Source organism: Macaca thibetana, chromosome 20 (genome assembly GCF_024542745.1).
Source record: "Macaca thibetana thibetana isolate TM-01 chromosome 20, ASM2454274v1, whole genome shotgun sequence".
Taxonomy (NCBI): Eukaryota; Metazoa; Chordata; class Mammalia; order Primates; family Cercopithecidae; genus Macaca; species Macaca thibetana.
This window is the reverse complement of record NC_065597.1, coordinates 36,126,713-36,153,219: the sequence shown is the minus strand read 5'-3', so window position 1 is coordinate 36,153,219 and position 26,507 is coordinate 36,126,713. Positions and strand designations below refer to the sequence as shown.

At 47.0% G+C, this 26,507-nt stretch overlaps 4 protein-coding genes and 1 pseudogene across 4 annotated transcripts in view; 3 read left to right on the top strand and 2 right to left on the bottom strand.

The window, feature by feature from the left end:
• LOC126943851 (carboxylesterase 5A-like) overlaps positions 1-21,673 on the bottom strand; it is a 28,936-nt pseudogene extending 7,263 nt beyond the window's left edge.
• The window catches only part of LOC126943900 (metallothionein-2), an 894,508-nt gene that overhangs the window by 23,561 nt on the left and 844,440 nt on the right, over positions 1-26,507 (top strand). The gene's annotated exons all lie outside the window — the stretch shown is intronic.
• The window catches only part of MT3 (metallothionein 3), an 892,117-nt gene that overhangs the window by 42,306 nt on the left and 823,304 nt on the right, over positions 1-26,507 (top strand). The window lies entirely within an intron of this gene.
• The window catches only part of LOC126943833 (liver carboxylesterase 1), a 133,084-nt gene that overhangs the window by 54,050 nt on the left and 52,527 nt on the right, over positions 1-26,507 (bottom strand). The gene's annotated exons all lie outside the window — the stretch shown is intronic.
• Positions 1-26,507, top strand: part of LOC126943848 (liver carboxylesterase 1-like) — a 123,567-nt gene that overhangs the window by 89,027 nt on the left and 8,033 nt on the right. The window lies entirely within an intron of this gene.

Here is a 26,507-nt window from a genome sequence, read left to right as displayed (position 1 = left end):
AGAGAAGTATGCTGCTTGGCCCAGAGCAGGTATTCAGTCCTGTTGGTTCCCCCAGGCCCCATTGCTGAGTGCCTTAATAGGACATTCAATGCTTCCTTGACCTGGCACCAGCCTGCCTCCCAGGCTTCTCCCTCTCAGCTTCCCCCAGGCACTAATGGTAGAGAGTGCATGGTAAATTCCATGAAGATTCAGGGATCTGGTGCTCTAGGAAATGCTGGAAAGGTGTTGTAGCTCAAACCTGTACCACTAAGACAGCAGCACAGCCCTTGATGGGTTTCTTCCTAATTTGGAGGCGAGGCAGTGTACACCACATTGGAGAATGCTGCTCAGACTTGTTTATCGGGTCCTCAGGAGGCTGGTGGTTTTTAATCAGGCCAGAGCAAGGGAGGTCTCTGCAGTAGGTCCAGTCTATGGCGTAAGGGCCTGGCCTCTTTGGCCATATAACCAGCAGAACCCATGGTGCTGGGGGTGTCCAAGGTGGGTATAGATGCTGTGTAGAGTCTCAGGTGAGTCCCCATAGGACAGTCAGAGTGCAAAGTCCTAGGGTTCTGGGGTAAGGCTATGCCTTCTGCATCAGAGAACTACTTACTGTTTAAAAATCAGCCCCTAGCATGCTACCGTGCCTAGGAGAACCATGTGCCCTTCCATTCCTCTTTCACTTTCCCACACAACCTACTTCCCACTCTACTTGAAATGTCGTTCTGCTCAGTTTTTCCCCTCCCCTAAGGCTCAGATCAATGAGCATCTTCTCCATGAGGCCATCTCCAGTCCGCCTGAGAATTCCAGTGTATAAATTATAACATCAATGTCTCTGAAACCTTAGTCCCAATTCATCATCAGACAGCTGCAACTCGTCAAACATCCCTCCACCAGGGGGACCTGAGGGATATCTGCGTGTACTGTTTCTTTCTGTTTTCCTACCTTTTTTTTTTTCTTTTTGAGACAGAGTGTCTCACTCTTTTGCCCAGGCTAGAGTACAGTGGAGAGATTCTGCAGCCTCAAACTCCCAGGCTCAACAATCCGCCTGCTTGGCCTCCCAAGTAGCTGGCACCACAAATGCATACCACCAGGTCTGCCTAATTTTTTTATTTTTTGAAGAGACAAGGTCTCCCTGTGTAGCCCAGGCTATTCTTGAACTTCTGGGCTCAAGCAATCCTCCTGCCTTGGCCTCCCAAAATGTTGGGATTACAGGTGTGAGCCACCGTGCCCAGTTTCAGAGGGCTTTTCCTAAAATAGAAATCAAATCGTGTCCTTCTTCCTTCTGTTCTCAGTCTTTAGGACGAAGTGTATGCTCATTACATAGCTTACAATAGCTGAAAGCATTCTCTTCTGCTGTAGCCATCCCTCAGCTGATCTCTTCACAACCCTCTGCTCCCAGCTGGTACTCTTGGTTCTTCCCAGTTTATCCACCCACCCATTCCATCACCAGACAAGCTCCATTAATCCTCCAAATCCTTCTCCCCAAGACAACTGCCTGTCCCCTTCTGTGTGCACCACAGAGCCTTGGACATAGCTGTGCTTCGTGTGTACTGTACTGCAGTGTCTTGTCATCTCTGTCCACCCCATGTTGCACCCCAGTGCCCAGGGAAGTGCAGGGGCATGTGGACTCTCACTAAACATGTGTTCCATGGACAAGTGAACAAAATGAATATTGGCACTCAGTCCACACTGAATAAATGTTTATGGAAAAAGAGGAAGATGGAAAAAGGAGAAAAGAAAGGAAGGAAAACAATCCATCTCTATATCCTAGTGTCTAGAGTAAGACCAGATACTGCTAAGTTTGTGCAGTGAACGAATGAATGAGTGATGGAACAATAAATGAGTGAATGAATGAGTAAATGACTGGTCTTGCCAGAGCCTGGCCTGATGCCTGGCTGGTGTGTGGTGAATACAGGTCCCTAGTCCTGTGTGTGTTTCAGCATTCAGAGCTTTTCAGACTGTAGGTAGATAATGCAGCACCCATGCTGTGTGTTATGACACAGGCTCGGGGTGGGGGCAACACCCCAAAACCCACATTAATGCATCCACGGAGAAACATCTGAATAGTGGGATAAATAACATGAATAAATGTGTGGGAACAAAAATGACTGATAGCCACAAATCAGTTGAGGTCCGATTCTGCTGCTGGGTGGGTTACAAAAAGCCTCTGGGTTTTTGGAGCTCTTCCAGGTTGGGGATTGTGGATTGGGTTTATGGACCTATTGATATAGTTTGGACCTGTGTCCCCCACCAAATCTCATGTTGAATTGTAATCCCTAATGCTGGAGACGGGGCCTGATGGGAGATGATTGGATCGTATGGGTGGTTTCTCATGAATGGTTAGCACCATCCCTTTGGTGCTATTCTCATGATAGAACTCTCATGAGATTCGGTTGTTTAAAAGTGTGTGGCACCTCATTCCTCTCTCCTTCCTCCTGCTCCGACCATGTAAGACGTGCTTTCTTCCCCTTTGTCTTCCACCAAGATTGTAAGTTTCCTGAGGCTTCCCGAGAAGCTGAGCAAACGCCAGCATCATGCTTCCTGTACAGCCTGCAGCACCATAAGCTAATTAAGCCTCTTTTCTATATAAATTACCCAGTCTCAGGTATTTCTTAATAGCAGTGCAAGAATGGACTAATACACCTGTGCTTAGGAAACGTCTATTGAATGACTGAGTGAATGAGGAGTGTCTGTGCCCCTGGCCTCTCCCCCTGAGTGTGACCCAGGGCTATCTGTTAAGTGCATGTGTCTCTGGAGTACTGCAGCCTCCCACATTACTCAGCAGGATGTTTTGTATCAGATGGAGGGTAAGGGACTTTGAGCCACTGAGGATCTCAGGAGCCTCGTTCTGTGGAGAGAAGCAGTGCCCTCTGTAAGCCATCTGGTCATCAGAAGGTAAACCCATCTCCCTGAAGGCATGGGCAGCCAACTTTCACAGGAGAAGCTGGGTAAGGAGCCATCGAGCCCAGGCAGCCACGTGTGGAAGTGGCCTCAGTGTCCTGGTCAGATAGTTAATTTCTTCTCACTTTTGATAAAAGGCAGCTGTTCCCTGTCATTCCACCTGCAGCCTGTGGGGCCCGAGTGCCCACCTTGTGAGAAGGCTCCCATTGTGGGCTAAATTGTGGACCCCTCAAAATTCACACATTGAAGCCTTAATCCCCTGCAATTCAGAATGCAACTATTTGGAAATAGTACTTATAAAGGGGTGATTATGTTAAAATGCAGCTGTTAGAGTGGGCCCTAATCCAATCTGGCTGATGTCCTTATGAGAAAAGAAAAGTTTAGACACACAAAGCGATATCAGCACCTTGATCTTGGACTTCCAGTCCCTAGAACTGTGAGAACGTGAATGTCTGTGGTTTAAGCCTCCCAGTCTACAGTATTTTATTATGGCAGCCCTGACTGCCTAAGAGGCCCCAACTTGGCTTGGACATCAAGTTCAAAGAGAAGCCAGAAAATTTCCAAACTGGTGTTTGTTGTTCTTCTTCTCAAGACCTTTGTGGGTGGGGCCTCTGAGAAGCCACAGTGGGAGGTCAGGCAGTGGCGGTGAGGCTGGTGGCTGAAAACACAGGTTCCCTGCACTGCCCTCACCACCTGAAAACTTGGCAAGGGACTCAACTCTTCCTGCCTCAGGCTCCTCATCTGTAAGACGGAGTTTGCAGCAAGTACCTCCTGCGAGGGTAGTGATGAGAACTGAGCGAGTTGATATTTGTAAAGCACTTACAATTGGTACTTGGTATGTAGTAAGCACTTCATGTGATTATTTGTTAAATTACCATGTTCTGGCAAAATTACAGCTTTAAAACATGAGGTGTCAGAAACAATATCCACGTGGCAAATGAATTTTCTTGGTATGTTTTCTGCTGAAAATCTTGGGGTAATGAATCACTATGGTGGATACTGTGGATACTTAAATGAATACTAGGGCCGTACCTGTCTCCTGGAATCTCAGGGAACCCTCAGAGCCATTTAAATTACCCACAAGCATATTTTAACTACTAAACACCTTCTCTGTACATTAAGGAACTCAGGGATTTCCTGTGGTCTCTAACAGCTTGCAATGGGTTTAACTGCAAATTCACGTGGAATTTCAGCACCCACACAGGCTTTTGAGCTCTGCAAATTCTGTCACTTGAATAACTCCAATATCTAGCATTTACTGAGCACTGATTGTATGCCAGGTTATTTGATGTACACCTGTGAGGCAGGTGCTAAGATGAGCCCTATTTCACAGAAGAAGGAGTGGAGGCTCAGAGAGGGTGGGCCACTCCCCTAATATCACACAGCAGGTAAGCAGAGAACTCGGCATTTAAAGGCAGTACCTAGGCTGGGCACCGGCCCACGCCTGTAATCCCAGCACTTTGGGAGGCCAAAACAGGTGGATCACTTGAGGTCAGGAGTTGGAAACCAGCCTGGTCAACATAGTGAAACCTGGTCTCTACTGAAAATACCAAAAAAAAAAAAAAAAAAAAAAAAAATTAGCTGGACATGGTGGTGGGTGCCTGTAATCCAGCTCCTCAGTAGCCTGAGGCAGGAGAATCACCAGGAGGTGGAAGTTGCAATGAGCCAAGATCACACCACTGCACTCCAGGCTCAGCAACAGAGGAAGACTCTGACTCAAAAATTAAATTAAATTAAATTAAATTAAATTAAATTAAATTAAAAAGGTGGAGCCTAAATGCATAAAAATTATACACCACTGTCTCCTTACTAGCCGGGAGATATTGGAAAGCCGCTTTAGCTGCTCTGAGCCTCAGTTTCTTTAAAATAGGGAAAATCATGCCTGTTTTAAAGTTGTTGCTTGGATGGCCTGTGCTTGGCACTGGAAGTTACTGGGGAACTGGTTACAGTAGTTACAGTGGCGGTTGTCATCACTAGCACCTGCCTTCTTCTTTCTAACACACACCCAGAAATCACTGAAAAGCCTTACTTAAGCCATGAACTGTGATTCAGTGGCCTCGTCTGCAGCATGAGGACAAAAATCCCTAGTCCTACTTCAAAACATTGCCCCGGAGGTCAAATTAATAATGGTAGAACATGCTTTCACAACTCAACGAACTCGGGACTCTGGTTCTAGACAGCCACCAACTAGCTTTGTAATCTGATGAACCTCTTTATTTTTTAAGCCTATTTCCTCCAGCTTAAAATGAGGAGGTCAATCTATATAAATGAACTTCAACAGTATTGGGAATTTGAACTCTCTACTCTTCCACAGATGAAAAGTTTATTTCCAATGAAGAGAGTCTTTCTAAGACATGGAATAAAAAAATCATGGGTCTTTCCCGGCACCTGGGCCTCAGCTCAACAAACTCTTCCTAGAAGAGCCTTTCCTGACCACCTGTTATCCTCTCTAAGGATACCTTCTCTCCTCACTTGTGTCCTTCATAGCATCTATCACTCTCTGAAATCATCTTCTCAACTTCGTGTCTCATCTGTCTCTCCCCACCAGAGTATAAGCTCCCAGAAAGCTCGTATGCTCAGTTTTTATAAGTCTCTAATAAATGCTCAGTACATACTTGTTGAATAAATAAAATGATTTAACAATTTTGCAACTTATACAACCTTAGCATTCTCGGATATCAAAATGTCAGAACCAAGGCTGGACATGAACAGTTTAAAGGACTGAAGTTTTTCAAACCTATCTGAATGTCAGCTCTGAAGTGGTAACTGCATTTTTTGGAAACGATCATTTATAATATTGTCTGAACAAAGAAGAAGTGGACCCATCCCCTCTTTCCTTTTTATATAGTTGTTTCTTCCACCCTAAGCCTCATCACATGAGGAGGAAGGCAGACACTTGTTGTGACTTGACCGGTCCTCACTTGCCCTCTTTCAGAGAGAGGAAAGGTGATCACTGTGTGCTCGGCTGGTGGGCTTCAGCATTTACAACACCTGTTGTCATCTGTGGAAATGCCCAGCTGTTGAAGCCAAGAGCTGCATCATGGTTTGAGAGAGTGGCAGCATGGACAGCCAGAATTCTTACCATAGGCAGCGGGAAGCCACACTCAGGGTTATTGACTCCGATGATGGAAGGAATTGCTTTAAATGCTTTCTGAGACAATAGACCTAGAGGCTCATTAGGAAAGAAAGCACCATCAACCACTAGAGTGAAAGGCTTTGTTTTCTGCAATAAGGAAGAAAAAAAAATCATCAGCAATTTCTGTTCACAAAATCTGCTGTCCCAATTCCTGACCAAGCAAAGCCAACATAGTCTAGCACTTGTTTAAATGCACTTAAAAAGTAAAAACAAACACTATGGGCCCAGCTCAATATATCAGTCCCTGGCAGCTCTGCCACGTACTTGGGCCAGGGGGCTAAACTTGTCTGTGTCTTATTTTCTCATCTGCTAAATGGGAATAATAATAATATCTACCAAGAAAAACAGTGGCCTGTGATATGGTATGGCTGTGTCCCCACCCAAATCTCAAATTACAGCTCCCGTATTTCCCACATGTTGTGGGAGGGACCCGGTGAGAGGTAATTGAATCATGGGGCAGGCCTTTCCCATGCTATTTGCCTGATAGTGAATAAATCTCATGATATCTGATGATTTTATAAAGCAAGCTCCTCTGCACAAGCTTTTTTTTTTTTGCCCACCTCCATGTAAGATGTGCCTTTGCTCTTCCTTCAGCCTCTACCATGATTATGAGGCCTCCCTAGCCATGTGGAACTGTGAGTTTATTAAACCTCTTTCCTTTATAAATTACCCAGTCTCAGGTATGTCTTTATTAGCAGCTTGAGAAGAGACTAATACAGCCTAGCCCAGAGATTCTCAAAGTGTGGTTCTTAGACCAGCAGCATCAGCATCATCTGGGAACTTGTTATAAACGCACATTCTCAGGCCCACTTCAGGCTCCTCAATAAGAAACTCTGCGGTGGGGGCGTAGCCCAGGAACCTTCTTGTAGCTGGTCCTCCAAGTGATCCTGATGCATATTCAACTTTCAGAACTACTGGCCAAATGCAAAGGGAAAAATGGTGGTAGATGGAGTGCTCAGCACTGTAGGGGTTGGTGTGAACATCTTCCTCAAGTGTGTCCCTGAGCGACAGTGTCTTGGACATGCCTGGATATATTTTGGGTCTCAGAAAGCAACACTCAGCCCTAATCATGGTTTCCTTAGGTTTCTCTTTTGGAATTTGGGTAGAAAGGAGCACATGAAAGAGTTTGACACAACATCAAGTCCAGGACTTACTCTCCATTTCACTGAGTCTAGCATGGCTCAGAGTGGACATTTGGTACACACCTCATAACTAGCAAATGTTGAAATCTGAAAGATAACTATCTTGTTCATTCAAAGACTGTCATCAAAGGCTCTCAAGATTGGAAGGGACATAAAGATTACCAGGTCCAATTATCTGTCACTGATTGAAAGTTTGTCAGAGGTCAGCTAGATTTTGCTTGAATACCTGGAGAGGTGGGCATCTCACCACCTTCTAAAGGAGCCCAGTCATTTTCCAGACAACTGAGGTCTTGAAAAGTTTTCAGTTATGCAGAACTAAAATGACTTCCTAATAGAACTTCCAGCTCCTGATTTTGACTTCAGCTTCTGGAAGCATGCGTAACAAGGGTGGTCCCTCTCTCCAGTGAGATGCTTTCAGGGACTTAGAGACAAGCCTTGTACTTTGCTGAATCTTCTCCAGGCTAAGTGGCACCCCTGCCCCAACAATTTTCTTAAATTACCTACAAGGGTTCTATACCCCTACTTATTTTTTTTTACAGCTGTTACCAAGTATCCCCAATCCTCCTCTTTTCAATGTTCCAAATCCAAATAAATAACAGAGGCGTAGGATTTGTTCATCTCTCCATTCAAAGGGCAAGTCTCCCTCCAAAACTGTCCTGTCTGTCCTCACCTGGATGAGGGTCAGGAGGATTTTGTCCTCAGGCACCTCAGCAGGTCCTCAGAGTCTGACGCATTGTTCCCACAAAAATGTGCAACCACCTACAGCTATTTTGCAGAAAGGGCCAGGTTAGAGCATGATATTGGAAGCATCTAGGAAAATGGAAGCTGGAACATGTCCTCCAATCAGACACAGGTTTGTCCTCCATACATGAGTCCATCCTACTACCCCTGCCTAGCCCCACACCCCTATAATGGAAGGTGCACATGGCGGACAGGTTGCCACTGCATCACCCTCACTCTCTTGCCTGGCTCTCCTTGTCATCTTTAGTGAACACCACAGCTGGGGATGGGAGTTTGCCAGTCTGTGACCATGGAATGGAATCAAGGTTCCTGGTCACAAAGAGATCAGTCCTGTGAGCTTGGCTGCATTGGTACTTGGCCCCTCCAGAGTCTAGAAGCCCAATCTTGAGGTGCTAAATGAAGACAGAAACACCAAGAGCGAGGAGCAGCTTTGCAAGCTCCTTCATTGTCAGTAGAGGCAGGGCTCCAGATCAGATTCTTAGCTTGTCAGCCCTGCCCAAGCCCCAGGCCCACACACAGCCTGGAATGTCCTACCTGTCTTTTTTCCTGCCTCTATACTAATCCTTCTCATTCTATAAGGCCTAAGTTCTTCTCTCCACGATATCCTTTCAGGGCATTGCATCCCCCAGAAACCCCTTCCTCATCCAATCTCCTATAAGCTCGATGTTCCCCACCTTCCATGCCTGGCCCATTGCTGAACATCTGCTTTCCTTGTCACTGAACCTTCCATATTTGTAGAACTCGCTCCCTGAAAGTGATGGTTCTTAATCTTCTGGGAGTCATGGATACTCTGAGAATCCAATCAAAGTCACAGACCCTCTCCCTGGGAAAACATGCAAGCATGTGGAGTCTGGCACAATTGTGGGACCACTTCCCAAACTTATCCATGGATTCCAGGATTTAATCGTATCCAAGGATAGGTGATAAAAAGATTAGATTGCCCTCAAGTTTAGGATGTGCTTTCTCCACTGATAAGTCCCAAAGCTCTAACAGAGCAGGGAAAATAGTGGGCACCCAGTGATGCGTGTCAAATGAATAAATATATGCCCAAACTGAAAATCGTTTTATGGAGAATGTTATCAAAATCAATATTTCTGTATATTGAGGGTATTTTTTTATAACTTTATAACTCTATGTTACTGCTCTTGGTATATACTGTTACTTTCTGTAAGATGTTTAAGAAAATTTACCACAAAAATGATTAATACTCAAGAGATGGCTCCACAGCCCAGTGCTTAATTAATGTGCATTGAATGAAACAGCTCATTCGTTAACTCATTCATTCCGAACACTTATGGCTGCCTGATATATACCAAGTATTACGTTGGGGGCTTGAAGGACAGAGAGATCCTGGTCTCTAGGGCCTCACGATCTAGTAGATAATTAAGACAAGAGACAGATGAGAAATATTGTGTGATAGATGCCCCTTATAATCCCAAGCTAGACAACACTAATCAGTCACAGCGTTATTTCCCACTGAGCTGGAAACAGCCTCTGAATCTTTCTTAACACAATGCCCTGGGTATCCATTCCCAGCAGAGTAGTGTAGGCACAGAAGAGCTGTATAGGATACAGGGCACTGAGTTATATATCACAAGCAAAGAATAAGGGGTAAGATGTAAGAACCATAACACACATACACACACACTTGTGCACACCAGTGGTGTGGCGTTGTGTAGCTAGATCCATTTCCTGTGGAACCAGAACTTTCATGGAGGAACAAGATTCACCTTGGGCCAGCATGAGGTTCCTTTGGCATGGTCACTAAGGAAAGCCAAACACATGGTGAGAAGGGGCCTGACCACATTCTCTGCTAACTGAGGAGAGGAAGCCGGCAAAGTGTTAACAGTATACATACGTCCTCACTCTTCTCATAGTCATGGGCCTTCAGGTAAGGGATGATGGCCACCCCACTCTCCATGACGGCTTTGTGGAATAAGCCTTCGGCCATGGGAGACAGTATCTGGAGAGAGAACACAGAAGACCCAGGAAAAGTTACTCCCCAGCGACACACATACCATTCACTCCTCTTCAAAGAAACCTTCCCAGGAAGCCTCCTTAAAAGCTCTAAGCTTAAAGGGGGAAAAAGCCCTGGTTTGGGGGTTAAAGGACTAGCTGTGAAGGTTTGGGCAACTTACTTAACCTCTCTGAGACCCTGGTTCTTCATGGACTTTGATGTCAAATGTTCAGGCATGTGATTTCTAGCTCCTTCACTTCCTAGCTAGGTAACCTCAGGCAAGTTGCTTAATATTTCTTTTTTTTTTTTTTTTTGAGATGGAGTCTCACTCTGTGGCCAGGCTAGAGTGCAGTGGTGTGATCTCAGCTCACTGCAACCTCCAACACCCAGGTTCAAGTAATTCTCCTGCCTCAGCCTCCAGAGTACCTGGGACTACAGCGGCGTGCCAACATGCCCAGCTAATTTTTGTATTTTTAGTAGAGATGGGGTTTCACCATGTTGGTCAGGATAATCTCAATCTCCTGACCTCGTGTTCTGCCCACCTCAGCCTCCCAAAGTGCTGGGATTACAGGCATGAGTCACCGCACCCGGCCAAGTTGCTTAATATTTCTAAGTATCAGTTCACTCCCCTGTAAAGCTGGAGTAAAAATTGAGCCCGTATCACAAAACTGTTGTGAAAAGCAGAAGAAGGAATAAACAGAACTCTTCACACAGGGTCTGGTCCAATTTTGCTCATGAAATAAAGGCTGTTATAATATATGAAAAATTAGGTTAATATAATCCACCTTAGAAGGTAATTTTGAAGATGTAAAAAGACCACAGATATTGTCAAGTGCTATTCAGCAGAAGCTTTCTTAACTCACCACCATGTCACTCATTGCTGCAATTAACCTGCCAACTGATGCCAAGGAAATGCTGACCACTGAGCCAGTGGGCCATTTTCCGGCACCTCTGTACATTTCTCTTCTCACCAGTTTCTTGGCAAGAATCGGGTTTGTTCACTTCCAAACCCGTTTTGTCAATTGCACTTGTTATTGTAATTACATAATCAATGAAATATCATGAGAACAAATGAACTGTATGTGTAAAAAGAAAATCTAATTATGTCTGGAAAAATAATTCTTGATAAGAGATGGCTAAAAAATATTGCATCGGGCCACGCGTAGTGACTCACGCCTATAATCCCTGCACTTTGGGAAGTCAAAACAAGAGGATCACGTGAGCCCAGAAGTTCAAGACCATCCTGTGCAATATAGCTAGAACTCATCTCTAAATAAAAAAAAAAATTAGCTGGGCAGCTGGGCGAGGTGGCGCATGCCTGTAGTCCTAGCTCCTTGGGAGGCTGAGGCAGGACGATTGCTTGTAAACAGGAGTTTGGGCTGCAATGAACTATGATCACCCCACTGCTTGCCAGCCTGCACAACAGAGTGAGACCTTGTCTCAAAAAAATATATTGCTGTCACCGGGCACGGTGGCTCATGCCTGTAATCCCAGCACTTTGGGAAGACAAGGCAGGTGGATCACCTGAGGTCGGGAGGTTGAGACCAGCCTGGCCAACATGAAGAAACCCTGTCTCTACTAAAAATACAAAATTAGCCAGGCATGGTGGAACATGCCTGTAATCCCAGCTACTCAGGGGGCTGAGGCAGGAGAATTGCTTGAACCTGGGAGGCGGAGGTTGTCGTGAGCCTAGATTGCGCCATTGCACTCCGGCCTGGGCAACAAGAGTGAAACTCCATCTCAAAACAAAACAAACCAAAAATCCATATGTGTGTGTGTATGTGTATATATATACTATACAGATATACATATATATATAGAGAGAGAGAGAGACAGAGATATATATATATATTGCTGTCAAATTTTGTGTGGACAAGAAAGAAGTAAAATATTTACAGGAAAAGTATAAAAATCCCAAATGCACTAAAATCAGGCGACTTTGCAGGCATCCTTAAGTTTGCACCCACTGTAAAGAAACCGAAACTGCAATTTGAGGACAGCGAATTTTGCAGGTGGTTTATGCAAGATAATCCACATTGGAACTCAAGTCAGCAGACCAACTCTGCAAACATAAGGCCCTGTATCAAATTGTTGGTGAGGGAATTTACATTTTATAGTTTCAATTAAAATAAAATATTTATATGCATCTTTCGGCATTTAATGGCTTAGCTGAGTTTCCTATTAAACAAGTAATTACCACTCTGGTAATTGAATGCTAGGGTTTCTCCTCTACAAATACAAGGGATTTTTCCTCAAATTATTACTCACTCCGTGACCTTAGATGATTTGTTTAAACTTTCCCAATGACAGCTGTCTTGTCTGTGAAATTAGACTGAGCCCCTAACTCATAATGTGTGTGTGAGGCTTGAAGAAGATAATGTGTATTAAAGTGTTTGCTCAACATGAAGGCACCAATCAAATGCCAGTGACTCATCATCATTTTTGGAACCTCCTGCACTGAGATTCATTCAATTCACAAAGCAAAGAACTCACAAGGCTAGAAACACTTATGGCTCCCGCAGACTCGCCAAAGATGGTCACAGAGCTGGGGTCCCCACCAAAGAACTCGATGTTCTTCTGGACCCAAGACAGAGCAGCCACCTGGTCCTTGAAGGCCCAGTTCCCCGGCGCGTGCTGATCCCATGTGCTGAGGACAAGAGGCAGGGTGAGAATTCTCAGTCAGCCATGGTGTTTTTCCCACAGCCCTGGACGTTGTCAGCAGAGGCTGTGGGCAGGCGTCAGTCGGGAGGGGACTGAGAGTCAGAGGCCTGGAGGAGCTGGGGAAACTGGGCTCAGTTCTCACGCTTTGCTGGGATTTGGATTTCTTTGAGAATTTGATGAAAGCTATGCACCCGAGAAGAAATGCACATACAATATTGTAGGTGCAATTTCAAGTATTCATGGGATCCTCAGAATCCATGAATCCCAATCCATGAATCCTATGTTGCCCAGGCTGGTCTGGAATCCAAGAATCCGATCCTGAGAGTTGGTCTGTACTAGAAAGCAAGGGTTTCCTGGGCACAGAATTTTCCATGAAACTAAATTAATAATAGTCATAATAACAATAACAGGCGGGCGTGGTGGCTCACGCCTGTAATCCCAGCACTTTGGGAGGCTGAGGTGGGCAGATCACAAGGTCAGGAGATCAAGACCATCCTGGTTAATACGGTGAAACTCCGTCTCTACTAAAAAAAAAAAAATTAGCCGGGTGTGGTTGCAGACACCTACAGTCCCAGCTATGCAGGAGGCTAAAGCAGGAGAATGGCATGAACCCGGGAGGTGGAGCTTGCAGTGAGCCGAGATCGTGCCATTGCACTCCAGGCTGAATGACAGAGTGCTGTCTCAAAACAAACAAACAAAAAGAACAATAACAGCAGCTGCAGCAAGTACGGGACACTGTTCGAAGGGCTTTAAGGCTAATATTCATACAACCCTCACAGCTATGTTGTAGGTGGTGTTGGTTTTTCTCCCTTTGCTTCTTTGGGTCTTCTCCACCCTTCTCTGCCCTGCCCCCCAAAAGCTGACCTCTAGGAATGGCATCACCCAAGCCTCAGCTGTGTGCCATGAGGGTGGGCTAGAGAGAGACTGCGATGTTTATGCCACCACCCCATGCTCCATCTCTGATGGGAAGTGTTTGGGCAGAGGCTGCTTTTTTCCACAATAGCAGCTCATGCCAACTCCCTTCCACTAAACCTGGAGCCTGCTGTCAGGACACCAATGGATACATCAACTCTTTAATTCAGGCACAGAGAGGTTAAACCCCCTTGCCCAAGAGCTAGAAAGCTGCAGTTTTGGGATCCCATGCCCCAATGCTGCTGCCCCTGCCAATTGTATGTTTTCCAGGATGGAATTAATGGGAGAACAAATGAAACAAGTGGAAATGCCATAGAACCAAAGAAATGTCTAGACTGAAAGCATGCACGCAGTGCACACCATATATGCATGTCATCCTGGGGCACATTCTACTCCCCTCCATTTTCCAGTTCCCCAGACTGCTCCTTCCCCTGGTCCCCTCCACTGTCCATGACCACTGAGCTGGCTCTGACTCCACCTTCTCTCTCCCAGGACCCTGCATCTGGTCAAGAGTCAAGCCCTGCCAATTTCACCTCCATTCTACTGTGGCTCCCACCCTGGTCCCCTTTTCTTCATTTCTGTTTATCCGAGAAGCATTATACCTTAATGGTTACCATCTCAGCCTCAAGCACGGGATTCACAGCCTGGTCACTTATTATCTGGGTGACCTTGGGCAAGTCACTTAACCTGCTTTGCCTCAATGGTTCTCACATCTAAAATGGGGATAATGATAGTGCCCACTCCACATGGCTGTGAAGAATAACAGCGCCAGGCAGACAATAAGCATGTCATACACACATGTTATATACATGTTAGCTATTGCTTTTGTGTATGAATGACCCCATGGCATGCATCAAGACAGTGCCTCCCAGTGGGGCTCCCCATCTGCAGCTGGGCACTCCTGGCTCAGCCTCCACTCTGCTCCAGAGTGAGGTTCCTGGTACACTACTCTGAGAAAGGTAATCCTGGTCCCTCAATCTGCATTGGATAAAGCCCAAATTCCATGTATGGCCTGGCATTCAAGGCCTTTCCCTATCAGGCCTGTCCTTGCCTTCCCACATCCATCTCCTGCTATAGCTTCATCTACCTATGAACAAAACTAGATATGATAAACAATTGTTGAAAGCTTTTCTACCAAAGGAATCTTATGCAGAATCCTAATGTGTACTAGAACGTCTGTACTAGAAAGCAAGGGTTTCCTGGGCACAGAAGTGTAATTGCTCTGGTCAGGGCACCCCGTCAGCCTGTCCTGCCTGCAAAGCACTCCCAGAGCCACATTACAGGACTACAGGCACAGTGCAGTTTGCAAAAGCATTGCTTCATCCCTGTGTGTTGCTACCTCCCTCCCAACTTCCTAGCTTTTGCACAGTTAGCACCCTTTGCCAAGCACATGTTCTCTGAATCCCTTCTCCTCAAACCCAACCACATCCTTCTGGTGCAGTTCCAATGCCACCCCTCTCCTGAAGCCTCCTTGATCCCTGACAACTCCTTGCTCTGTTTCCACAGCCCCATGGCCTCTCACTCTTGGAGAATTAACCATCTCCTTCTTGGTAATGTGGATATTTTTGTCCCTGTATTATCTCCCCCATAGTCAGGAGCCTCTGTAGGGCAGGATTCATGTTTGAATCATTGCTGCCTTTCCCATAGTATGTGACAGTGACCCCCAAGCATAATCCTGGCCCCACCTCTCACTTCTCCTCTTTGCTTACATTGGACCCTGGTCAGGACTTCTCCCGCCATGACTTAGGCAGATAATAGAAGGGGTCAAGAGACCTAGCTCTGTTTTGTGACCCCCGGGAAGTTGTTTGGCCTCTCTGAGCCTCCATTTTCCAGCTGTGAAATAAGAATAACAACAGAGAACCTTCCTTGAAGGGTTATTTTGAGGGTGAGTTGAAATAATGCATGGCAAGTGTGCAGCCCCATGACTGTTTCAGTGAAAGCCCAGTACATGTTAGGCATGACCGGGGGAGGGAAGCCACGGTGATGGAGTGATGATTCTCAAGTGAGCATTTGAGAAGCCTTGGAGTGAGGCTCAGGTAGACACTACCGACTGCTCACACAAACAGTGCACTGTTCTTCCAGGGCCCACAGAGGGGCTACATGGCCCCAGCTCCCTTGCAGATGGATGTGGCCATGTGACTGAGTTCTGCTGATGATGAGTGAACAGAAGTGACGAGTGCCACCTTCAGGCTGGGCCAGGAGACGCTCCATTGCATGATTCTCCATGTTCTCTTGGTCCACCTGCCAAATGCAGAAGATTAGGGCCCTAAAGAATCCACATCAGAGATCAAGATGTAAGGAGCTAGATCCCTGGTTGGCCATGGGGAAGAATGTCTGCCGATCAGGGATGCTCAATTAAACTTTACTCAAGTGAGAAAAAGATTTGTGTTGTTTTAAGCCACCGAAATTTTGGGAGTTGTTTCCTACAGCTGCAAAAATTACCTAAGTAATTGGGGCCAGTTTTGTTCAACGTCCCGCAAGGCTCACGCCTTCTTAGGTTGCACGGCACTGTCTATGGCTACTGCACGGCTGCTCCTTGGGGATCTGGGGTATTGATTATTTGGAGAGACTCACGTGAAGAAGCCAAATATTCCCAGCCGGTACTGGACGACCACAACCAGCATGTCCTCATAGGCAGCCAGGGTGGACCCGTCGAAGATGGAGGCTGAGCCAGTCTTGAAGGCACCCCTTGGGAACCATACCAAGATCTGAGGAGGGGAGAGGAGCGTCCAGTCAACCCAGGAGGCACCACCTCCCCTCCCCACGCAGGTGAGGCACACGTTCTTAACGCCAAATAGAAATGTCCCACTTGCTAAGCAGGGTATGAGGTTTTGTCTTTTGAAGAAGGCCCAGGGTTAAGCATGTGGGCTCTGGCACCTGAGTGCCTGGGTTTGACTCCCACTGCCACTGACTAGCTGTGTGACCTTGGGAAGATTACTTAGCCTAAGGTTCATTTTTCTCATCTGTAAAATGTGAAGAAGGGAAGTATCTCACTAACGAAGTTATCATGAGGTTTAAACAAAATTCTGCATCTTAAGCTCATAGAACAATAAGCAATAGTACATTTCAAGTTTCAAGTGCTCAGAAATTGTTCACTAAATATCAGCGAGCCTGTGACCCACAGGAAGATGGAAGCCATTGTAAGCGTGTATAAGAGCAAAAGCAGCTCAAGATGTTTCAGAGAAAAGCTCTCAGAGAGAGGAGAGGAAGGGAGGGGAGGGCAGAAAAGGAGAATGGAAGAGGGGAGGGGAGGGGAGAAAAAGAGGAGGAGGAGAAAAAGAAAGAGGAGGAGGAAGGGAGAAGGAGAAGGAGGAAGGAGGAAGAGGAAGAGGAGAAAGGATGAAAAATGAAGAAAGAAAGAGAAAGAAGAAAGGTCAGGCGCAGTGGCTCACGACTGTAATCCCAGCACTTTGGGAGGCTGATGTGGGCGCATTGCCTGAGCTTGGGAGTTTGAGACCACCCTGGGCAGTATGCTGAAACCCTGTCTCTACTAAACCAAAAATTAGCTGGGCATGGTGGCAGGCACCTGTGATCCCAGCTACTCAGGAGGCTGAGACACAAGAATCCCTTGAGTCCGGGTGGCGAAGGTTGCAGCGAGCCAAGTTTGCACAACTGTGCTTCAGCTGGGGAACAGAGCAAGACTTTGTCCATACCCCCCGCCCCCCCAAAAAGAGAAAAACAAAACAGGGAAGAGTAAAAATTTTATTGATTAGAAAAATTGGTACCAGGGAACATAAAACATTATTCAAATGGTGTTTATATATTTAATAACAAATCCCTTCCATTCTCTTTCTTAAGGTCATATTAGAGATTACAGCATTTGGGGCAGGTAAAGAGAAGAAAGCCACTGAGGAAAGGGGAGGTGGACAAAGCGCTTTCTTTGGTGCCAGAATCTAGCGCCTACTGTGTGTACAACATGGAGCAAGTCATTCATGCCCTTCCTCTGCCTCATCTTCTCCATCTGTGGAATGGGTCCAAATCGTCCATACCCACTGGGTTAGCGTAGGAGTTAAATCCGATGATGCACTGTGCCTGGTACACAGCGAGCATTTAATAGACACTACTGTTATGATACAAGACAGCCAGCTTCCCCTGGCAGAGGCGTGGGGAATGGAAGAGGATGCGAGGGTGTGGCTAAAAAATAGAATATGCCTTTCCCCCACGCACAGACACAGGGATGTTTTATATTCTTAAATGAAACACTTAACATGATTACCTGACTGTCTTCATTATGAATAGAAAAGTTGGAGGAAAAAATTATCCTTTTTGAAAAAAGATACCTCAAATTAAAACAAAAGTCAGGCTCCTTTTAAACAGTGTCTTTTCTGAAAGCTTACAGATCACGAAATATGGAACAGACGGGAAAAACAAAAAAAATAAAAATTTAAAGTCAAGGCACTGCCAATAAAGAATCAATCAGAAAAACTGATCATGTGAATCTATCATTCAAGTGATTTTTTAAAATGTGATTACATTTGCCTTTTTCCCAACAGGGGGTAGTCCCGATTCCAAACACGCAGCTGCACTGCGTGGATCCCAGGCCAAGGTCCTGCTAGCTGGAGCTTGAAGCGCACACAGCAGGCAGCCTTACGGGGAGCTTGGAGCCTGCATCGGCGTGGGCAGGCGCATAGATGTTCAGGTACAGGCAGTCTTCTGACGCGCCGATATTGGGGTAATGCACCTTGAGCATGTGTTGATCTAAGCGCAGCCACTCTGAGTTCTGGAGGCACCTTGGAGAAGGAGAGGAGAAAACCCTCAGAAAAAGTTATCAGCAAACTTGCCTGGGAAGGGCCAGTTCTTCTGAGAGCAGGGAGGCCTGGCCGTCTCCTCTGCCTGAGCAGAAGAGGCAGCTACTGGTACAAAGTTCAATTATGCCCAAACCCCCATGGTTTCCAAAACAAGCAAGCAAATTATAATTCTCTTTGATCTGGTTCCTGGCTAGGAAAGCACATGGTGTAGAATAATCGCATCATTACCACCCACCACCCTCCTATGCCACCACGATAATATAGACACACATAACAAACCAAGCTGGCCCAACAATTCCCCAAACCGCAGAGGGCAGGACACAGTCGAATAACAAGGGCTTTGCCCCTGCGGCTCCCTTTTCTGTCCCCAGAAGAGCAAAGGAACATTTCCCGGCCTCTGTACCTGGAACCAAACGGGATAGACTCCCGCACCCAGGCTTTGCTCAAGCCGGGCCCTCTGCCTGGACTGCTCTCTCCCCACATCTGCGTGCTCACATTCTTCCCTTTGTTTCAGATTCACTCCAACTTGCCACCTTCTCCCTTCTGAGATTTCTCCAGTTCTACCATATCTCTTCTTTGGAAACACCCACCTACTTTGTGTTCTTTCCCAGAACTTGTCCTAAGCTTGTGCGTGTGCATTATCATCATCCCCAGCTCAGCTGTGAGCAACTGAAAGCCTATGACTCTGTTTTAGTCACCTCTGTACCTCAGAGCACCAGCAGAGCATGATACACCGTAAGATTAAGTGAGGCTGTAATGTGAATGCTTCTACCATACTGTGTGCACAATCAATGCTAGTTGTTTTCATAATAGAATAGTGTGCAATATCGCTGCTCGTCTTCTCCTGACAGGTGTTCATGCCTCCCTGCCCCTTTTGTATGTTGTTGATCAGGCCTCAGTGCTTTCAGAAAAGCCATCTCTGACCTCCCATCCAAGCTGGGCCAGGTGGGTCTTTGTTTCCCCTCAGCGCCCTTCCCTGACACCCTAATGGTTGCCCTTCCCATCTTATATTTTAACTGTCAATTACTGCTTACATTCCTGCCACCATCACTCCTTGGCATGCTTCCTGAGGACAGCTGTGACTCATCCCCTGCCGTGTCCCCAGGCCTAATGGAGAGCCAGTTATCATGTTGGTTCTCAATGAATATTAGTTGGGTGAATGAATGAATGCACACAACAAATGAGTTTCAGCTTGATGTCCTCAGTCCTTGGACCACATCGGGTCATCTTCTGTGGCTTAGGGAATATCCTGGCACCAAAATTTCTTCTGCCAGGAACCCATGTGGCCCAACCTGAGAGCTTGACAGAATCTAAAGATTTGGAAGATTCTAGGGGGATTTTCAAGTCTCACTGCCCACCCAGTAAGTCTCACCTCACCCCTCCACAATTAACCTGGTAACTGCTTACCTACCCGAGCTTGAAAATCTGCAGTGACCAGGAGCTCCTTACCTCCCAGAGTCCCTGTGTCACAGAGACACATCCACATGTTCATTCCACGGGTATTTATGGAGTTCACCATGGGCCAGGTATTGCATCAGGCACAGTTTTGACAGCTGGAGTTAACACCCTTCTAGTGTGGTTCTTCTCAATAGAGCCCCATAGAGGTCAGGCTTGAGTGAGAGGTCACAAGAAGATACCTAGACAGTCCCTTCTGACCAAACGACTCAGTAAGCCCATCTCAGCACTTCCAGAACACCTGGCTGGTGATCAGAGTCTCTAGAGAGCATTCAGATAATAGTTTCCTGGGCTCAGCTCGGGATATTCTGATTCAGAAAGTTCAGAAGGGAGCTTGGAGAATCAACATATTTTTAAAGATGCCTCCAGCGTCCTGGCCATCAGTCGGTTTGGGAGTCAGGAGATTACCGAACCACTGGCCCGAGTCTCAAGCCCTCTCTTTCCCTCCTCCCTCATCCACGCCAACCCCTCTTCTTTCTCACTGGGCAGCATGACCTGCATTCATGCCACTCCCAGAGTCACAAGCCAACCCTGGGCCCGAACCTGGTCTTACAAATTAGGGTAGGAGGTGGCTTCTCACAAGTTATCCCAGGGCGATGCAGGCTGAGGGTTCGTAAATCGCAGGGGTCCCAGCGGGGGAGCAGCAAAGGGGACTCAGAGGAACACGTTCACAGGCACAGGGCTTCCCAGCACAGTAACTTGCTTGCCCTGAATCCATCCCAGCCTGGTGTTCCTCTGTGGCCCTTCAGCAGAAGGCCCTGGGGGAACACATGGAGGAATCAGGAGCAGGCTGGGGACAGGCAGGGTCATGGCCCACCCAGCCTGGAGCTCCCCAGTGGGGACATGCTTCCTTCACCCAGAGGCTGTGCAGCTGACACTATCCAGCTTCCCTCTCCATGAATCCAGGTCCACAGCTTCTTCCAAGATTGCTGTAGAAGTCACCCCCATGAGACCACTGACTTAGTTTCTCCTAGGAGCCCAGCAGCACCTAGCCACAAAATCTCCCCCATTCACTCAGGAACCCATCTCCCTTCTGCTGAGAGCTCTTTCTTTCTACAGGATTGACACACACTGAACTCTGTAGATCCTGGGATGCCACAAACTCATCTTCCCAGGGGTTCCTACACTTCTGTCACTCCACACCCCCTGGCACCACTGCCGGCACATCTGTGCAGCACCTGCATGATTACTGGCTTTTTATTTTTTTCTTAAAATTTAATTTCAATAAACTCCTTTTAAAATTTTACCTAGAAGAATTCCAAGTAATGACATTTATGGAATTGTGGTTGGTGAGTTAGGTATATGCTTTTGAATATACAGGAATATTCATGGATGAAAATGTAAAATTCTCAAGCAGATGCTTCCTGAAATCAACCCATCTACTTCCAGCAGCACGGCACTTTGGGAGACTGGGCATGCAGGAGTCTCAGTCACCACACAGAACGTGGAGGCTTGGGAAGGAAACTGCCCGGCTACTTACTTAGCAAGACCCAGGTGTCTTAGCACTGTTTCTAATTTCATTTCATTACTGAAAGTCCTGTCGCTGCAGCCAGGAGTGCAGAAGCACAGGCTCTGCTCCTCACACCTCCACAGTGCTCAGGATAGTGTCCCTCTAAACCCCTTGCAGCGTGTGAGCAATCCAAGGGCAGAACCAGGGTCTTTTGTGCTCTACCCACCCCAAGAAGGGAGCTCTGGTCCTAGGTTCTCGGCAACACCAGAACATTGATGCCATCAAAGTACTACATAGCTCTCCACGGACACTCAGAGACCTCTAAAAAATAACCTCATTTCTACCAGTGGAAAATCCTTGCCCACCCCATCTTCTGAGAGCCCTCCTCTCCCACTGGATATCTCACCCTTGGTGGGGGCTACAAGGACCCAGATAGCCCAAAATAGGATCTGGCCTGGATGCACCCAATTCCCACTCATTTGGCTGCCTGCCTGAACTCCGTGAACATTGACGGCTGCTGCTGACCTCAGAGAACTTCGTTCGGGAGCCAGAAAGAGCTTCTTGTTAACTGGTAAGTGCTGAATAGGCAGGCAGAGGCAGCCGAGTTACTGAAGAACAGCATCAGAACAATATTCTCAAAGGAATTGACCAAGCAAGACTTTCCTGTTCTGATTTACATAAGAAGCTGATGATTAACTCTTGAGTTGGGGAAAGATAATTTGATCAGCTTTGGACTTCTGGGGTGGGGGAAATAGGAAAGACATTCCAGACCAGGCAAGACATTTTAGGATTACGAGTGCCAGAGGCCCAAGGATGAATGCGGTTTCCAGCCCCGCTTGTGGAACACAGTGCAGGCTGGAGAAGCTGAGAAGTTTCTGAGAAGAGGAAGAAGGTTGCTGCTGGAACAAGCGAGTGGCTCTGAAGGCACAAACACTGCCAGCTCAGACTGGCAGCCCGGCTGGCCCTGCCAACAAGAGTCTTCAATGGCCATTTGGTCTACAGCCTCCTTGGCAACCTTGAGGCCTCTTAGATTATATTATTTCCCCTTTGGCCTTTCATAGTTGTCACCAAAAAGATTCTCCCTGGCCTTCAAATCTGTCCCTTCATCTGACCAGAAATATTATCAATTCTCTACACCACTGCTCACTCAACTGTTTTAAAGCACTTCACACAAACTATCTTGTTGCCAACATCACCACCCACAGTGTGGATATCTTTCTTTTCCAGCTTCTTCTTTAAAATCCAATTTAACTGCCACCTCTTCCAAGAACCTTCCCCTGATTCTCCTGAACTTCTCAGTGCTTTGCTTTTCCAACCTCTCTTATTTTCTAATAAACCGTAGCCATGACTCTCTTCCCCCTTGGAGTACACCTTGGACTTTTCCAGGTACATATTCATCCCAATGTCTTACGTGTGCCCTGTGGCTTCCCAAAGCTCAGTCCTAGACCTTCTGTCTTCCTGATTTGTACCATTCCCACTACCAAATTCACTATCAATTTACTTGACTTTTTTTCTTTAAATGGACATCTTTTAAAAGCTGTTATTAAACAAAATTGTATCTACCTAGTGCAATAAGGATAGTGTTTTGGGAAGAACAAGCCAATATATCTCGCATTTCTATACCACAAAACCATTCCCTTACCTCTAGCAACCATTACAACGAAGGGGAGGTATATGGTCGAGAAGATCCCCAAAATAGGACAAACAGGAAAATCCGGCCCTTCTGTACAGTGGATTTTTGAAAGGAGAAGGGAAGAGAGGTAGGGAAAGCATGTGTTATGCAAAGTGCCCTGACTCCCCCTCTTAGACATAGGTCTTAAAGGGGTACAGCAATGGGGGAAAGTGATGGGGTGCAGTAATGGGTTGAAATGTGTGCCAAGGACAAAATGTGTGCTAAGCAGTGAAGGGTTCTCCAGGAGGATACTGACAGAAGGGTTCCACATCTCAACCAACCTGGGGCAGCCACAGCAGAGCAGAAGTGGTTGGGCCAAGAGAGATCTCAGAGAGTGCTCCCACTTCCCTTGGATCCCCAATTCCTTGAAATGGATCCAGACATCACCATGTGGCTTTGAAGAGAACTCAGAGGTGACTACCAACCTGGCTGGGAGCTAGAGGAGGCGGAGGAGGGCAGGGGACTACAGATGCGCTTCATGTATTCGAGAACAGAGTGAAACCACAGCCTGGACTGTGCTGGAGCACAGTGTTGAGCACTGTGCATGGTGAGGTGGGGCACTGAGCCAGCCAGGGAGGGTCAGTGGGCTTTGATCAAGACGAGAGGACAGACCATGAGCTCACCGCATGAGAATTCATCCTCCTCCCAGGAGCCCGGGCAACGGGACGTTGCTGTGGAGACCACAACAACGCAAGGACTTCTGCAAGTGGGTCCAAGCTCCCTAGCCCTCCCACTCATGTGGTCCTATTAGCATCCCTTGACTTACACAGTCAGACACCATCTTGGCAAGGAGTGTGGGTGGGGTGGGGAGCAAATCTGAGAGGCTATGGATTTATTTGAAGTGATTATGCTATCTAAAAAGACTGTTTAAATTACTGAATAGGACTTTACCAGATTGAGTTAGATGTAATTATCTATCATTAACCAGAGGGGCGAAGAATTCTCCTTGCTAAAAATGGAAATTAACAAGCATTATATGTATGTGTGTGTATATATATATACGTATATATGTTTGTGTGTGTGTATATATATATGACATATTATAATACCACCAAACTGAGTCTTTCACTTCTACAAAATCAGAATGCAAAGAGAACTATAGAGGAAATGGTTTCCTAATGAAACATCTTCTATTTGCTGTTCTCTCTAGGTACCGCCTCTGTCGCAGGCATCCCCTAATGCACAGGACCTACTCTGTGAGGAATACTGATAATGTTAGGAATCAATGCCACTAGCCTTCATTTACAGAATGCCTTACTGGTACCAGACCCTGGGCTAAATGCTTTCTTTGCATCTGTTACCTAATTTAATGCGATTAGTCTCATTTTGTAGATGAGGAAACTGAGATTTTGCAAGGTGGGATTGCTCATCCAATATCACAAAGCTGAGAAGCAGCAGCTGGGACTAGAGCTCAGGTTTCCTGCCCTTGAGCTGCAGGCTTTGCAATTTGGGGAGGAGGGAGTAGGAAAGGAGAGGCAATAGAAAGATCTGGGAGGATGGGCCGGCTTCTGCAGTTCTTGGGCCATGAAAAATTACTTAATCTTCTAGAAAGCTGAATAACCACCTTGGACCTTGATGTCCCCATCAGTAGCACAGGTCAGTGGCCTGGATGGCCCCTGGGAGACACAGACCTTTGATAGGCTCTCCCTGTTCTCCCAGATTACTCTGCTGAAACCCTGAGGGAGAAAACCAAGATGAGGGCTAAGGGCTTGTTCTTTAAGCAGCTTGGTTTAAAACATAGGTTCATCTACCTCTGCCGATAGGTGGTAAAGATCAAAGCCCACTTTGGGATCCTCATAAAGAGAGGCTAAAGGAACTTTGAAGGTAGGAGAGCAATGACAGCTGCCTCAGGGTGGAAACCAGTCTGTAGGTGGACAAAACAAAGGAGTGGTGCTCTGGTGCTGGAATCAGGTCACTAGGCAATGCCCCATACACCACATATGGGCCCACAGCTGGGAAGCTTTAGAGCTTCCATCTCATAACCTGTTTCTTCAAACCTCTCACACATTCATATTAAACCCAAACACTAACTTCATCTTCAAATCTTTTCTTATCTGGCTCCATTCTATGATTCCAAACTAATGCCTCACTGCAACCCCACTGTTACCCCCACCACTGCACCCCATCACTGCACCCCACCACTACCCCAAACACTGTACCCCATCACTGCACTCTACCACTGCACCTCATCACTGTGCCCCATCACTGTGCCCCATCACTGCATTCCACCACTATCCTCACCACTGCACCCCATCACTGCACTCTACCACTGCACCCCATCACTGCACCCCCACCACTAACCCCACCACTGCACCCCATCACTGCACTCTACCACTGCACCCCATCACTGTGCCCCATCACTGCACCCCCACACTGCATTCCACCATGACCCCCACCACTACCCCTACCACTGCACCCACCACTGCACTCCATTTCTATAGCCCATTGCTGCACTTAGTCACTGCATCCCACTACTGCATCCCATCACTATACCCCATTGCAGCACCCCATCACTGAACTCCCCCAATGCACCCCACCACTGCTTCCCACCATTGTACCCCATCACTGCACCTCCACTATTATCCCATTGCTATACCCTACCATTGCACCCCACCACTGCACCCCACCACTGCACTTCATGACTACACCCATCACTGTACCTCCACCACTACCTCCATCACTGCACCCCATCACTGTACCCCACCACTGCACCCCATCACTACACCCCAATGCTGCACCCCCACCACTACCTCCATCACTGCACCCCACCACTGCATCCCATCACTGTGACCCACCACTGCACCCCATCACTGTACCCCACCACTGCACCCCATCACTACACTCCATTGCAGCACCCCATCACTGCACCCCCACCACTGCATCCCATCACCACACCCCATCACTGCACCTCCACCATTATCCCATTGCTCTACCCTACCACTGCACCCCTGCCACTGCACCCCACCACTGCAGCTCCACTTCTACCCTAGTCACTACACCCACACCACTGCACTCCACCAAAGCTCCCCATTTCTACAGCCCATTGCTGCACTCCATCAATGCACCCCATCAATGCACCCTGCCACTGTACCCCTAACACTGTACCCCATCACTGCACCCCACCACTGCACTGCATCACTGCACTCCATCACTGCAACCCCACCATTGTACTACATCACTGTATCCCCATTACTGTGCCCTACCACTGAACGCTCACCAATATACTCATCACTGTACCCCACCACTGCAGGCCACTACCTCCCATCCCTGCAGGCTGTGCCCTATCGCTGCATCCCATCTCTATACCTCATCACTGCACCCCATCACTGTACCTCCACTCCTGCATCTCGTCACTGCACCCCCATTACTACATCCAGTGTTTGTTTGTTATATTTTCCTCCCCTGGAAAGTTTTGCCTTGAATTCTTTTCTTTTCTTTCTTTCTTTCTTTCTTTTTTTTTTTTTTTTTTTTTTGAGACAGTGTCTGTCACCCAGGCTTGAGTGCAGTGGCATGACAAACTCCTGGGCTCATGTAATCCTCCCACCTCCATTTCCCAAGTATCTAGGACTACAGGTGCACACCGCCACACCTGGCTAATTTATTTTTTTATTTTTTGGTAGAGATGGAGTCTCACTATGTTGCCCAGTCTGGTCTCCAACTCCTGGACTCAAGTCATCCACCAGCTTCTGCCTCCCAAAGCTCTGGGATTACAGGGGTGTGGCCAGGCATGGCCCACCACACTCAGGTGACTTC